This window comes from Portunus trituberculatus, chromosome 47 (genome assembly GCF_017591435.1).
Source record: "Portunus trituberculatus isolate SZX2019 chromosome 47, ASM1759143v1, whole genome shotgun sequence".
Lineage (NCBI taxonomy): Eukaryota > Metazoa > Arthropoda > Malacostraca > Decapoda > Portunidae > Portunus > Portunus trituberculatus.
The window spans coordinates 23,188,527-23,202,253 of record NC_059301.1 but is presented as its reverse complement, the minus strand read 5'-3'; the positions used below and the strand labels follow the sequence as shown (position 1 = coordinate 23,202,253).

At 37.3% G+C, this 13,727-nt stretch overlaps 2 long non-coding RNA genes across 4 annotated transcripts in view; one reads left to right on the top strand and one right to left on the bottom strand.

Annotated features, from left to right (window-relative positions):
• The window catches only part of LOC123498060, a 4,804-nt gene extending 1,471 nt beyond the window's left edge, over positions 1-3,333 (top strand). For 2 of the 3 annotated variants that reach the window (XR_006672631.1, XR_006672632.1), the window contains exons 2-3: positions 2,172-2,454; positions 2,712-3,333. This is a non-coding gene — a long non-coding RNA (uncharacterized LOC123498060). The remainder of the gene's footprint in view (positions 1-2,171; positions 2,455-2,711) is intronic. The other variant, XR_006672633.1, reaches the window with a different exon arrangement.
• A 798-nt stretch (positions 3,334-4,131) lies between these two features.
• Positions 4,132-13,340, bottom strand: LOC123520849. The gene is made up of 4 exons (XR_006679398.1): positions 13,208-13,340; positions 11,429-11,577; positions 7,413-7,543; positions 4,132-7,210 (listed from the first exon to the last, which is right to left on the bottom strand). It is a non-coding gene; the product is annotated as an uncharacterized LOC123520849 (long non-coding RNA).
• Positions 13,341-13,727: the final 387 nt, after the last annotated feature.

Here is a 13,727-nt window from a genome sequence, read left to right as displayed (position 1 = left end):
TGTGGTGCAGTAAGTGTAGAGTGTTTCGGTATTATGTGGTGCAGTAAGTGTAGAGTGTTTCGGTATCATGTGGTGCAGTAAGTGTAGTGTTTCGGTATCATGTGGTGCAGTAAGTGTAGAGTGTTTCGGTATTATGTGGTGCAGTAAGTGTAGAGTGTCGGTATTATGTGGTGCAGTAAGTGTAGAGTGTCGGTATTATGTGGTGCAGTAAGTGTAGAGTGTTTCGGTATTATGTGGTGCAGTAAGTGTAGAGTGTTTCGGTATTAGGTGGTGCAGTAAGTGTAGAGTGTTTCGGTATTATGTGGTGCAGTAAGTGTAGAGTGTTTCGGTATTATGTGGTGCAGTAAGTGTAGAGTGTTTCGGTATTATGTGGTGCAGTAAGTGTAGTGTTTCGGTATTATGTGGTGCAGTAAGTGTAGAGTGTTTCGGTATTATGTGGTGCAGTAAGTGTAGTGTTTCGGTATTAGGTGGTGCAGTAAGTGTAGAGTTTCGGTATTAGGTGGTGCAGTAAGTGTAGAGTTTCGGTATTAGGTGGTGCAGTAAGTGTAGAGTTTCGGTATTAGGTGGTGCAGTAAGTGTAGAGTTTCGGTATTAGGTGGTGCAGTAAGTGTAGAGTTTCGGTATTAGGTGGTGCAGTAAGTGTAGTGTTTCGGTATTAGGTGGTGCAGTAAGTGTAGTGTTTCGGTATTAGGTGGTGCAGTAAGTGTAGTGTTTCGGTATTATGTGGTGTAGTAAGTGTAGAAACAGTGTTTCGGTGTGTTGTGGTGCACATGCTACTACTATGCATTTCAGCGGTGGACAAACGGTGTTTTTTGCAGATATCTCCTAAACGAATCGTTGGATGAGTGAGATTTCAACACTACCTTGAAGATCCGTTCGTAATTTATGGTTAACATGCGTGAGGAGTTTACTCGTGAAAAATAATAAAGCGTCATGTTGACGCATTCCAATGAAAGTGTGGCCCCCACACACCCACCCAAACCATTCCTAACCACTACTACGTCTCCCCCGTCTCTGAAGTTCTCGCCCTCTTTATCCCTCCTCTCCTCTCCCTAGCTCCTCGCCTCCCTCACTCCTGTGTCCCTCCCTACTTCTCCCACCACATTATTTATACATTATAATGTTCTGTATGTGTATAGATATGACTATTAACGAGTATGGTACAATTTCATGAAGGCAAGAAGTGGTTCACGTTGATAATTATTGTACAACAACACGTTTACGTGTAGTGTATAGAAGAGCCACGTTTGCAGTAGTTATGGTCAACCATGTGAACATGTGCTGGAATTACCTGTGATCTGGACCTTCTACTGTTAGGAAAACTTGATACTCTTATTACGTACTGTCTATCTATTGATCATAAAAAGGTCCAGTTTATATATATTTGTTAGATACGTTGCTTATTATCCAGCTATACGGCCATTAACAGCGGAATTAGCTATTGCTTTCAGGGTCGTTTGATCCACTCTGGTTTTCATGTTCACATATACCAGCAATTGTATTAAAGAATATCATTAATGTATATGTATGTACATACTGACGTATGTAACTATTATACCTATACGTATGTAATTACAATAGGGAAAAAAAATCAAAAGTGGAAGGCTGATGGTGTGAATAAGGGGTGAAGAGGGAAGCGGGGAAGAAGGCTGATGGTGTGAATAAGGGGTGAAGAGGGAAGTGGGGAAGAGGGTCATGCGATACTGGGGTACAGAAGGATTGGTCTGGGGGTTCTTCAGGGTGGTGGTGGTGGAGGAGACGAGTTTCCCACACTCGTCCGATTCTGTTTAACCCCTGATATGATGACTGGATTAGACGTAATATCACTCGGTAAACTCCACATATAGCACTGTGGTATGTTAACCATAAATTACGAACGGATGTTCAAGGTAGTGTTGAAATATCATACTCGTCCAACGATTCGTTTAGGAGATATCTGCAAAAAACACCGTTTGTCCACCGCTGAAATGTATAGTAGGTACAACACCGGACGTTAGTTAAGTCTTTGAGTAATTAATACACGGTTATATTTAATTTGGGGCTTCATTCTGACGATTATGATGTGCAATTAGTCTATCATAGAAAAGGTCTTCGATTTGGCATAAAGAATGACTTAATGACAGTAGGATATTTATTGATTGATAAATGATATTTGACTTTAATTGTTGCAGCAGTGTATACAACAGTTAAGAAGTTCGGGTTATGCCGGCCACCCCTTAAACATAGGCAAACAAGTCCCTGGTACCAGTCAGGAGAGGTGAAGCACGTCCCGCCTCAAGTCTGGCACCGGCGTCCCTAAATCGGCGCACTATCAACTTGGAAGAGCCACTTAAGTTTCAGCCAAGCTAACTCCTCGGCCATAGCAGTCCACCTCATCTGTATCCATGTGATAATAATCCATCTCCAGGTCTTCAGAAGAGGGTGCAAACCGCGGAGGCGTGCGATTCGGTACAGGTAGGGCCTGGGTCGTTACAACTACGTAGTTATTTCGGTCTTCATCTTAATGTTAAAGATAAAATAACAAGGGTGGTAGAAGCAAATTTCGTAAGGTTCGTAATGAGGATATAATGAGTAATACCGTTGAATTTTTACAGTTTGGAGGTAACTGTTACAAACTAGTGTTAGTAGTTGTGGGTTAATGTTTTAAAAACTAAGAGGGCGCACTCACACCACATCTAACGTACATTTGACGACAAAGTTGTTTGTTACAGGTCCTGCCACTACTGAAGGGAGAACCAAACCAGCGTATCATAACCCCTAACCTGAGGCAGGAAACTGCCTCGCACCAGCTCTGCTTTAACACGTGGTGCCATCTAGGGAGGGAGGACACACTACCTTGCCCCACCTTCCACGTGGAATTGGACCATGCCTCGCACCACCTCTGCCTCAACACGTAACGCTATCCTGGGAGGAAGGGGACACTGCCTCGTTCCACCTTTCACGGAGGAATTTCACCCGCCTCGCACCAGCTCTATTGACACGTGGGGCTCCATCTAGGGAGGGAGGGAGGGAGGGGAGGACATCCTGTCTCGCATCAGCGCTGCCCTGCCGTGTGGTGCCATCCAGGGAGGGAGGACTCGCTGCCTCGCTGCACCTTCCACGGATGTATTGGACCGTGCCTCGCTTCATCTAACCTAACTAATACATGTTGGCTATAACTCGTGGTGTTTATTCCTTCCATCTAATGTTAGTGTTTATTCCTTCCATCTAGTGTTAGTGTTTATTCCTTCCATCTAATGTTAGTGTTTATTCCTTCCATCTAATGTTAGTGTTTATTCCTTCCATCTAATGTTAGTGTTTATTCCTTCCATCTAATGTTTGTTTGTGTTTATTCCTTCCATCTAATGTTTGTTTGTGTTTATTCCTTCCATCTAATGTTTGTTTGTGTTTATTCCTTCCATCTAATGTTTGTTTGTGTTTATTCCTTCCATCTAATGTTTTTGTGTTTATTCCTTCCATCTAATGTTTTTGTGTTTATTCCTTCCATCTAATGTGTGTATTCTTTCCATCTAATGTTAATGTACCCACATGTGTAATGAATGGTATTCATTCCATTTTCTTGTGTACCCACGTATTTAATAATAAATAAATGATTAAAGAAAATTGGTATTGATGCTTTTGGTAATTCCTTTCTAAAATTACATAAACATTAGAACCTTTTACTTAGGTTATACTAAAAGTAAATAGACAGCCTAGGAAGCTCAACCTGACTGACCTTGTAAGCCTCAAATAGAAACTAAATAACTGAAGGAATTTTTTTCTTACCACTATTTTCTAGAAATTCAAAAATCTTTACATACTGCATTGGCCTGAACAGTATGCCAAAAAACTGTGCTACATCTACCTGAAAAGTAGCAAAAAGATGACGTACCTGAAAAGTAGCAGTAAAAAGATGAACGAACCTCTTTACCAAAAAACTGCAAAATGGCAAATAAAGAAGCAAAGAACTGCCAAAAAACCCCCCTTGCTTAACTGCCAAAGAACCCAAAAAACTGCAAAATGGCAATAAAGAAGCAAAGAACTGCCAAAAACCCCTTGCTTAACTGCCAAAAACTGTACTAAGTCATAAATACTCCAAAGAGTCTCCGGAGAAAGTGCAGTATATTTGGGTGTTAAAAATACAATAAAGTGTCTCCCTTCCTTCCCTTTTATTCAATCTACACCAAAATTTTAAACATTTTTGCTGTAGAAATTACAAATTTTTACAAAAATCTACCAAAATTTTCATTCAATTCAATTCAATTCTACCAACTTTTCAAGTTAACTTACAAAATTTTACACAAATCTACCAAATTTTCAAGTTAGAAATTAATTTTACAAACTTACAAAATTTTACACAAACAAGTTAGAAATTAATTTTACACAAATCTACCAAATTTTCAAGTTAGAAATTAATTTTACAAAAAATTAATTTTACACAAATCTACAACTTAGAAATTAATTTTACAAAAACCTACCAAAATTTTCAACTGGTTTTCTAACTTTAAAATTAATTTTACAAAACAATTTTACAAAGAAATTAATTTTACACAAATCTACAACTTAGAAATTAATTTTACAAAAATCTACCAAAATCTTCAACTGGTTTTCTAATTTTGAAATTAATTTTACAAAACTACCAAAATTTTCAACTTACAAATTATTAAAAAATCAATATGAGAACATGAGTAGTATTTTGAGAGCATTTTCACTGCAAAAGTCTATGAGGAACTATCAACTCACTAAAGTGATTTTTTAAAGCACTTCACAATGGCATTGCTCTCAAACAGCATGCATGTTGTCCCTTGCAACACTACATTGTCACCATAAATATAAAAAAAACACAGACCATCATTCTGGGGCCGCATTCTACACGGTTAACTTCGGGTCTCGCTGAAAGCCTGACTGTTACTCCACTGTTGGTCTTTAGGCTCTTTATTTGTCAACTTTATATATGTATAGAAAGAAATAGCTCCTTGACATAATTTTTTACAATTTAAATTATTTAGACTGTGTATCCAAACAAAAGACATGACAAACAGAAGATTACGCCCAACTACCTGACACGACATGACACATGCAGGCCACACACGACAAGGTTTGTTTGAGTTTGGGGAAAACTAATCATACCCTCTCGGCACTTATCTATACATCAAAAGGACATTATTTAGTCATCATTACGGACACACAGGCAAAAATAATTAATAAGTGCTTTCAATCAGTATTCACCAAAAGAAAACAAGTTTGAAGGGACACAAACAGGTCACAGGAACAAGGAAACAAGAAAGATCCATGTAGAAGTCGGTTAAATCAGGAAGATTATGAAAACCTTGGATGTGAATAAGGCTCAAGGACTAGATAGGGTGTCAAATTGGATAATAAGGGAATGTCATGACCAGCTGACAAAGATATTACATAACATCATAGTATGTTCCTTTAAAAACGAAAAGTCCCTCTAGACAGGAAAAGAGCAAACATTGTACCAATCTTTAAGGGAGGTAACAAAGAACCACTGAGTTACAAACCAGTGTCCATAACAAGCGTGGTTTCAAAATTAGCTGAAAAAACAGTCAAAGACAGATGGATGCAACAGCTAGATGACTCACATACAATAACTGGAAAACAATTTGGTTTCAGAAGTGGAAGAGTTTCTACAGTAGAACAATAGATGTAATTCAAGAGAGGAACAGATGGGCAGACTGTGTCCACCTGGATCTAAAAAGAGCATTTGATAAAGTACCACATCAAAGATTGCTATAGAAAATCAAATAGGTTAACAGGGAAAAGTATTGGATTGGATAACAGATTTCTTAAAAGGACAGAGAAATGAGAACAGTGATAAAATGTGAAGAATCAAAATGGTGCAGAGTTATAATTGGAGTTCCAGAGGGTACAATTCTGGCCCCTGTAATGTTAATAATGTATTTCAATGATATGGTTGATGAGGTGGACAGTTATTTGCAGATGACGCAAAGTTACTGAAACAAGTGGAAAATGACATGGATTGTGAAATGCTACAGAAAGACTTGAATAAGATACAGGAGTGGAGCAAGAAATGGGAAATGGAATTTAATGCAAAAAAGTGCAAAATGATGAAACTAGGGAAAAGCAAAAGAAGACAGAAGAGATCTTATACTATGAGAGGGGTAGAAATTCAGAAAACAAAAGAGGAGAAAGACCTGAGTATTACAATAAATGACAATTTATCACCGGAAAAACATGTCAACAACATAGTTGGGGAAACATATCAGTTACTAAGAAAAATTAAATGGGCATTTACCTATACAGATGAAGAGATGATGATAAAACTGATAGAATACATCATTCAACCTAAACTAGAATATGCTGCACTTATATGGTCACTACATAAGAAAGATATAAGGATTCAAAGAGCTGCAACCAAAGTGGTTCCAAGTTTGAGAGACCTAACGTATGAGGACAGATTAAAGATATTAAAACTTCAAACATTGCAACAGAGGAGAGAAAGAGGAGACCTAATTGCTATATACAGGGTATGGAAGGGGATGGACACAGTTGACAAAGAAGACCTATTGGCATAGGACTCAAGAAACACAAGGGGACACTGCATGAAATTGAAAAAGACCACATGTAGAAGAGACATTAAGAAATATAGTTTTCCAAACAGAAGCAAGGAAATATGGAACGAGTTGCATGAAACAGTAGTTCAAGCAAGAAATATTCATAACTTTAAGGCTAAACTGGATGAATATAGGTATGGAGACAGGACAGCATGAGCATAGCTCTTTTCCTGTAAAACACAACTAGGTAAATACACCTTGCAGTGTTGACTGAAATTCCATCTGCAGGAAGTGCAATGAAAAATTATTCATGTCTGTAAAATCTGGACTGTTAAGCCTGACACAACTAGATCATGCTCACAAACAAATCTTCATAATGCAAGATTTCTTATGTCACTTTTTATCCATTACAAACTTCATAAACCATTACTCCTTGTAGCTAGATATACACTTACATGTAACGAAGTGATTTGATGCACAAAACTCAACACAATGTTAAGTCATGAAATCTACGAATATGAATGATGACCTATAATCCTTTGGTTAAAACTGTGTTTACTACTTTTCCACAAAAAAGAAAGCATGAACCAAAGATGTTGTGAATATTGAAGCATCTTCCATCCTTGCCCCTCTCTGTCTTGCATTCTGCTCACACATTAATGAAAGCAGTGTGCCACTAGACCTCCAAAAGCCTGCAACAAAAAGAAAAGTCAACAAAAATTCATGTTTAGCAATCATTTACTTTCATGTCATCTTATCAATCTGAAATTGCCAAAACTGCTCACTTATAATCACATTTGTGGTACAGGAAGAAAATAAAAAACCCACCAAAGCAAGCTACACTATTTGCAGCAATATCAAAACAACTACTACTTGACAACTTGTTTGCCTTACTTAGAGTGCAGCAAAATGTGTGTGCCACTCCCTTCTTGAAACTCTGGAGTACCTTCATGTGTTCAATAAAGTGCTGGGCAGGGATACAAAAAGGTGCCTCCCTTGACACCATGCCACCAGAGCAGCACATCCTGTTGGAGAAACACAAACTCTCACTGCACTCACCAACACACCGGGAACATGTGCAACTCAGCCACTCATCCCACCTTACATACAAACACCACCACTCACAAACACACACAAATTGCACTCACCAATGCCTAACAAATAAATACAAGTCAGTCACTCATCTCTCCTTCCTCCTCAGACAGAGATGCCTCCACAAAAAAATCAATAACAAACAGATTGATAACATTCATCTTTGACAGACACAAAGTTCAGAGAAAACTGAGAATCTGTACATCTTACAATTCAATCATTTCATCTTTTCTTCATTACAAAATTTCATGAACTGTTTCACTGCACACACACACACACACACACACACACACACACACACACACACACACACACACACACACACTACTGGATCCAATTTGGGAAATAATTACAGGTTCAATAAATGAAGGGAAAGTTCCACTAGAATGGAAGACAGCCAACGTAATACCAATATTTAAAGGAGGAAAGACAACTGAACCACTAAATTACAGACCAGTGTCACTTACAAGTGTTTTAGGGAAGTTATGTGAAATAATTATCAAAGAAAAATGGGTTAATTTTCTCGAAAAGGAGCAAGTCATATCGAACAGACAATTTGGGTTCAGGACAGGACAGTCATGTGTATCAAACTTATAAAGCTTCTACTCGAGTTATTGCAGGACTTGAAAACAGAGATGGATGGGTGGATACAGTATACCTGAATATTAAAAAGGCTTTTGATAAAGTCCCCCATGGAAGACTACTTTGGAAACTAGAGAACATAGGAGGACTGCAAGGAACTTTGCTCAGATGGACAAGAGATTAATTGAAGGATAAGGAAATGAGAACTGTGATCAGAAGTACATACTCAATTTGGGGTGAAGTAACCAGCAATGCCACAAGGGTCAGTGTTAGCCCCCATTATGTTTCAGATTTACGTAAATGACATTCAGGTTGGGATAAACAGTTATGTAATTTATTTGCTGATGATACAAAGCTGCTAAAAGTTATCAAAACCAGAGAAGACTGTCTGCTGTTGCAGGAACATATAAACAAGATCTATGAGTGGAGCAGGAAGTGGAAATTGGAGTTTAATTCCACATAATGGAACTAGGAAAGAGTAAGAAATGACCGGTATGGAACTATTTGATGGGAGATGAAGAAATAATGAAGACTAAAGAGGAAAAAGATCTGGGAGCGATCATACAGGAAAATCTGAGCTCCAAAAAACACATAAGCAAGATATTTGGACTATCATATAAAATGTTGACTAATATAAGAGTGGCATTTCATTAGTGTCGACCGGGGAAAATCGGACCGTCCAACGAACCGGTACAATTCAGACCGCCTCATTCTTATTTACAATAAATTCATATATAAATTTCTTTTTGAAGTTTTGAGCATTTCACGATAGAAAGTAACTATTTTCACATTTCTTGTGCAGGTTTGATGAAAAAAAAATCGATACAGGAAAGAAATTACAATTATATGACTGAAAGCACTGAACCGTAGCATTAGAAAAAAATAAATAAATAAATAAATAAAAAAAAATAAAGTGGGGCAAAGTTTGTAAACCAAATCAGCGGTTTCGGCGAACTTTGTTGTGGCGGTCAGACGCAGCTAACTATCCTCTTCCAAATTGATGATTATAGAGTGTTTTACCTCTACTTAAACATGATTTCATCAGCAATACTTTATTTAGCTTCGTTTTCTCACAATTAACGCTCACTTTTTGGTTCAATTTACCCCGGTAAGGAAAATGCGGCCGAGGGAAATCGAACCGGTAGTTTTTAGTGCGCAATTGTTTATATTTTGAGAATATGCATTAATATTTTGCCCTGTGCCATCTTTGGCTTATAAAGGGGATTGCTTAGACTCATTATATACCCAATAATGAAGACTATAAGCCTATAAAGGACTTCAAAAAGCTAGGAATTGTCCGCTCACACTCTCTCTACAGGCTAGCGAGCGATAGCAAGCTCAATAATCTATAGAAAAATTAATGTGGAAACCAATGAGCAGTATTTTGATACAACAAATCAGCTCCCTGTTGCTCGCTAGCCTGCAGAGTGAGAAGGAAAATTAACGTGACCAGTCTTTTGACACCCTGAGCCTATACCGTTTTTACTCAGCTGATCCTCTTTCGTCTGCAAGGAGTGCCCATTAGTAATATATATATATATATATATATATATATATATATATATATATATATATATATATATATATATATATATATATATATATATATATATATATATATATATATATATATATATATATATATATATATATATATATATATATATATATATATATATATATATATATATATATATATATATATATATATATATATATATATATATATATATATATATATATATATCTATTATATGCTTATGTATCACTTCATAGGGACCTTATAAAAGTACCTTTCACATTCAGAATAAATAATCTTCTTACTGAATACAATAACTTCAAGTGTTACACCAAAACATTGGTTAAAGTAGCCAAGTAAATGAGTAGGCTATGTAGTCTATGAGTAACAGTTTTTTGTTCTACACTGTTTCTTGCCATTGATTTTGTTATTTTGAATGTGAAAGGCTCATTGTTTATGAAATAAAACTTTTTTTTTTTTTTGAGGAATTATATCCATTTATATATATATATATATATATATATATATATATATATATATATATATATATATATATATATATATATATATTTTTTTTTTTTTTTTTTTTTTTACAAAGGGTGGTTCAAATTACCCCATGGGTGGTTCAGTTTACCCCGGTGGGGGGTTCACATTACCCCATTTTTTTTATAACTGTGAACCACAGTTATTACTTCAAAGCTGAAGAACCTGCTGTGAATGATTTTTTTTTTTTTTTTTTTTTTTTGTTAGTGATTTAAAGGCAATAACTTCCTTATTTATGTTTTCATAAAATTTTTGTAAGTTTATCTTAATAAATGTGGGAACAGTATCAAAGTTTGTCAAAACCTGGTCCAAATTACCCTGGTCGACACTACACGGATAAAGATATGATGAAAAAAATCATCACAAGCATGATACAACCAAGGCTGGAATATGCAGCAGTGGTATGGTCTCCAAACTTTTAAAAGGATATAAGAAAATTGGAAAGGATACAGAAGAATGCTACAAAGATGGTGCCAGAAGAACGACTGAAGGAAATGGGACTGCCAACCTTACAAGATAGAAGAGAACGTGGGGATCTAATAACAATGTATAAGATAGTAAATGATATTGAAAAGGTAGACAAAGAAGACCTGGCGCTGTTGACAAAAGATGGAAGGACAAGAGAACATGAAAAGATCAGGGTGAGGCAGTGTGTGAAGGATATTGAAAAATACAGTTTTCCACACAGAACGGTAGAAAAACGGAATCCATTGGATAATGGAGTTGTTACAGCACATAATGTGCATAACTTTAAGGAAAAATTGATAAATGGAGATATGGAGACAGGACACAATGAGCCCCGCTCAAACCCTGTACAATACAACTAGGTGAGCGTGGGATCGGGCAGACGTGTACGTGTAGGTTCAAATCCCACCACGTACAGCCTTAAACACTTTGTCATTTGTCGAGTGGTTTAAAGTTACCTACATATCACCATGATACCCAGGTTCTAGGTGGTTACACCCAAGATGAGCTTCGGGGATGATATGGCCCCTAAGATGGGTACCACTATAAATAAAATTGCTTGCGCCACTAATGGGCGGAAGCTGAAAAGCGCTTCCCATACACTCTTCAAGCGTGCCTACAGGCGCTATAGGCCTCAACGTAAAAAAAAATATAAAAAAAAGTAACACACACACACACACACACACACACACACACACACATTACCTACTTGAGATGTGGTGCACTGCCTCCCATGGTGGAAATAAGGGAGAGTGGAGTGGTGTGGATACTATCAGGCTGGCTGCAGAGATCACCCAGCCTGCCTCATCGTCCTCCCTCCTTGCTCACATGCTCCACCACAAACTTCATGACTGTAACCTGAGAGAGAGAGAGAGAGAGAATAATTATGGAAAGAATTGTCATAGCTTATAATTTTTTCTTGAATCTTCTACTTTTGCTCATCTTTGTAATGTTTTGGTGACAAATAATATTAAAGAAGGATATAATAAGAACAAATCAAGGATAAAAAGAGCTGAAATTTAGAGGCAGTGGTAGCAAGAATAGGTATGGTCATGATAGGTACCTTGTGTGACCTTCTCTTTTTTTTATTGTACCATTAGTTTATTGGTGCCTTGTGTTGGTGACAGTCTTGATACAAAAAAAATAACAGGGCAGATATTCATAGTACAGTTATGAGAAGTTAGGTTAGATTAGGTTACAAGATATTAGGCTACTTTATCTTCTTGGGGAGATGAACAATAGCTTAGTCTATCATTCATCATTGGTCTGTCCTTTACTTATAATCTAAACTGGAAGCTTCACATCTCATCTCTTGCTAAAACAGCTTCTATGAAGTTAGGCATTCTGAAGCATCTTTGCTAGTTTCTCTTACACTCCCAACTACTAACTCTGTACAAGGATTTTATCTGTCTTATCCGCCCATGTATGGAGTATCCTTCACATGTATGCGGTGGTTCCACTCACACAGTTTTATTAGATATGGTGGATTCAAAAGCTTTTTGTCTTATCAACTCCTCTCCTCTGACTGACTGTCTTCAGCCTCTTTCTCACTACTGGAATATTGCATCTCTTGCTATCTTGTGGTAAATGTTGACAAGAGGTTCTTTGTTTGCTAAATATTCCCATTTGTCTCCTTAGACCTTCTGAACAGATGCAAAATTTGGTCTATTTTGGTTCACTTGACCAATTCAACCTAACCCTAATTGGGGCTGGGAGGCATGATTGGTTAAGGTGGCTCGTGTTAGGGCCTCTGGTCTGGGCAGCCCAGTTTTGAATCCTTGTCAAACCTAGTTGCCTGGTGGGAGATGTAGCATTCTCCCATAACCCTAGGGGTGCCATATGACCTAAGCTGTTGCGACACCTAATGGAATAATTTCCAATATCTCACCCCTAAAACTAAACTAACCTAACCTAAACTTAATATTATAACTCTGTTTTTGACACAATGTGCTCATTTCCAAAACATCAATAGGAGTCAACAATAGCCCTACGTGCGGGAAAAAAAAATCTTGCTAGTCTATCTTCTAGTCGTGAAATAGTGAGTGGACAGTACATACTAGGTAGTAGGTAGTGTGTGCACAACCACAACATGCAAGTCGTGCGCTGCTGACAAGGACAGATACTTAACATTTACCTACTTGACTTCATTTAGGAGGAAGGTTTCAAGATATTTATCTTTTTTTTTTTTTTTTTTTGTTGGGGGAGGTGGGCGGATGGGGTGGGATTTAACTCTCTAGAACGTGTAAGGGGATGGACAACTAAGTGGACTTTTTATTCGCCTTATGTTGCCCTTGGCCAGTTTTGCCCTCACATAAAAGTAAAGATCCGTGTACAAACACGAGGAAACATAAGCCAAACAAAAAATGTGACGAGATGCATGCATGCAAACAGTTGGGGGAACCTAACCTTATCTTTTAACTTCCTATCTTGTATCCGTCATGATACCTATTACTTTAGGAGCTTGAAAAGTAATTAGTCTCTCATTTACCTGTGTGGCGAGTTAGGGGGTTGCATGACAGCCGAAACGTCGAGAAAGGCGGAAAACATGACCGGGCAGGGATACACACGCCATCTTTACGGAGGCTGGCTCAATGGCTGCCGCCTGCCTGGCAGCCCTGGCTGCCAGTGGCTAGGACTCCATCCCTTGGACTCGGCCCGGGATCAGCTGACAGCACAGCTGGCCGCTGCTCGCCCATCATATATATATATATATATATATATATATATATATATATATATATATATATATATATATATATATATATATATATATATATATATATATATATATATATATATAAGGCTGCTATACTTCCAAAATAAGTGAGTGAACACCCTTCATAAACAAACACGGTGAGAGATTAATAATTATTGATCTAGAACTACATATTGTGGCGGACAGTTATATGATTGGCTGATACACACACACACACACACACACACACACACACACACACACACACACACACACACATATATATATATATATATATATATATATATATATA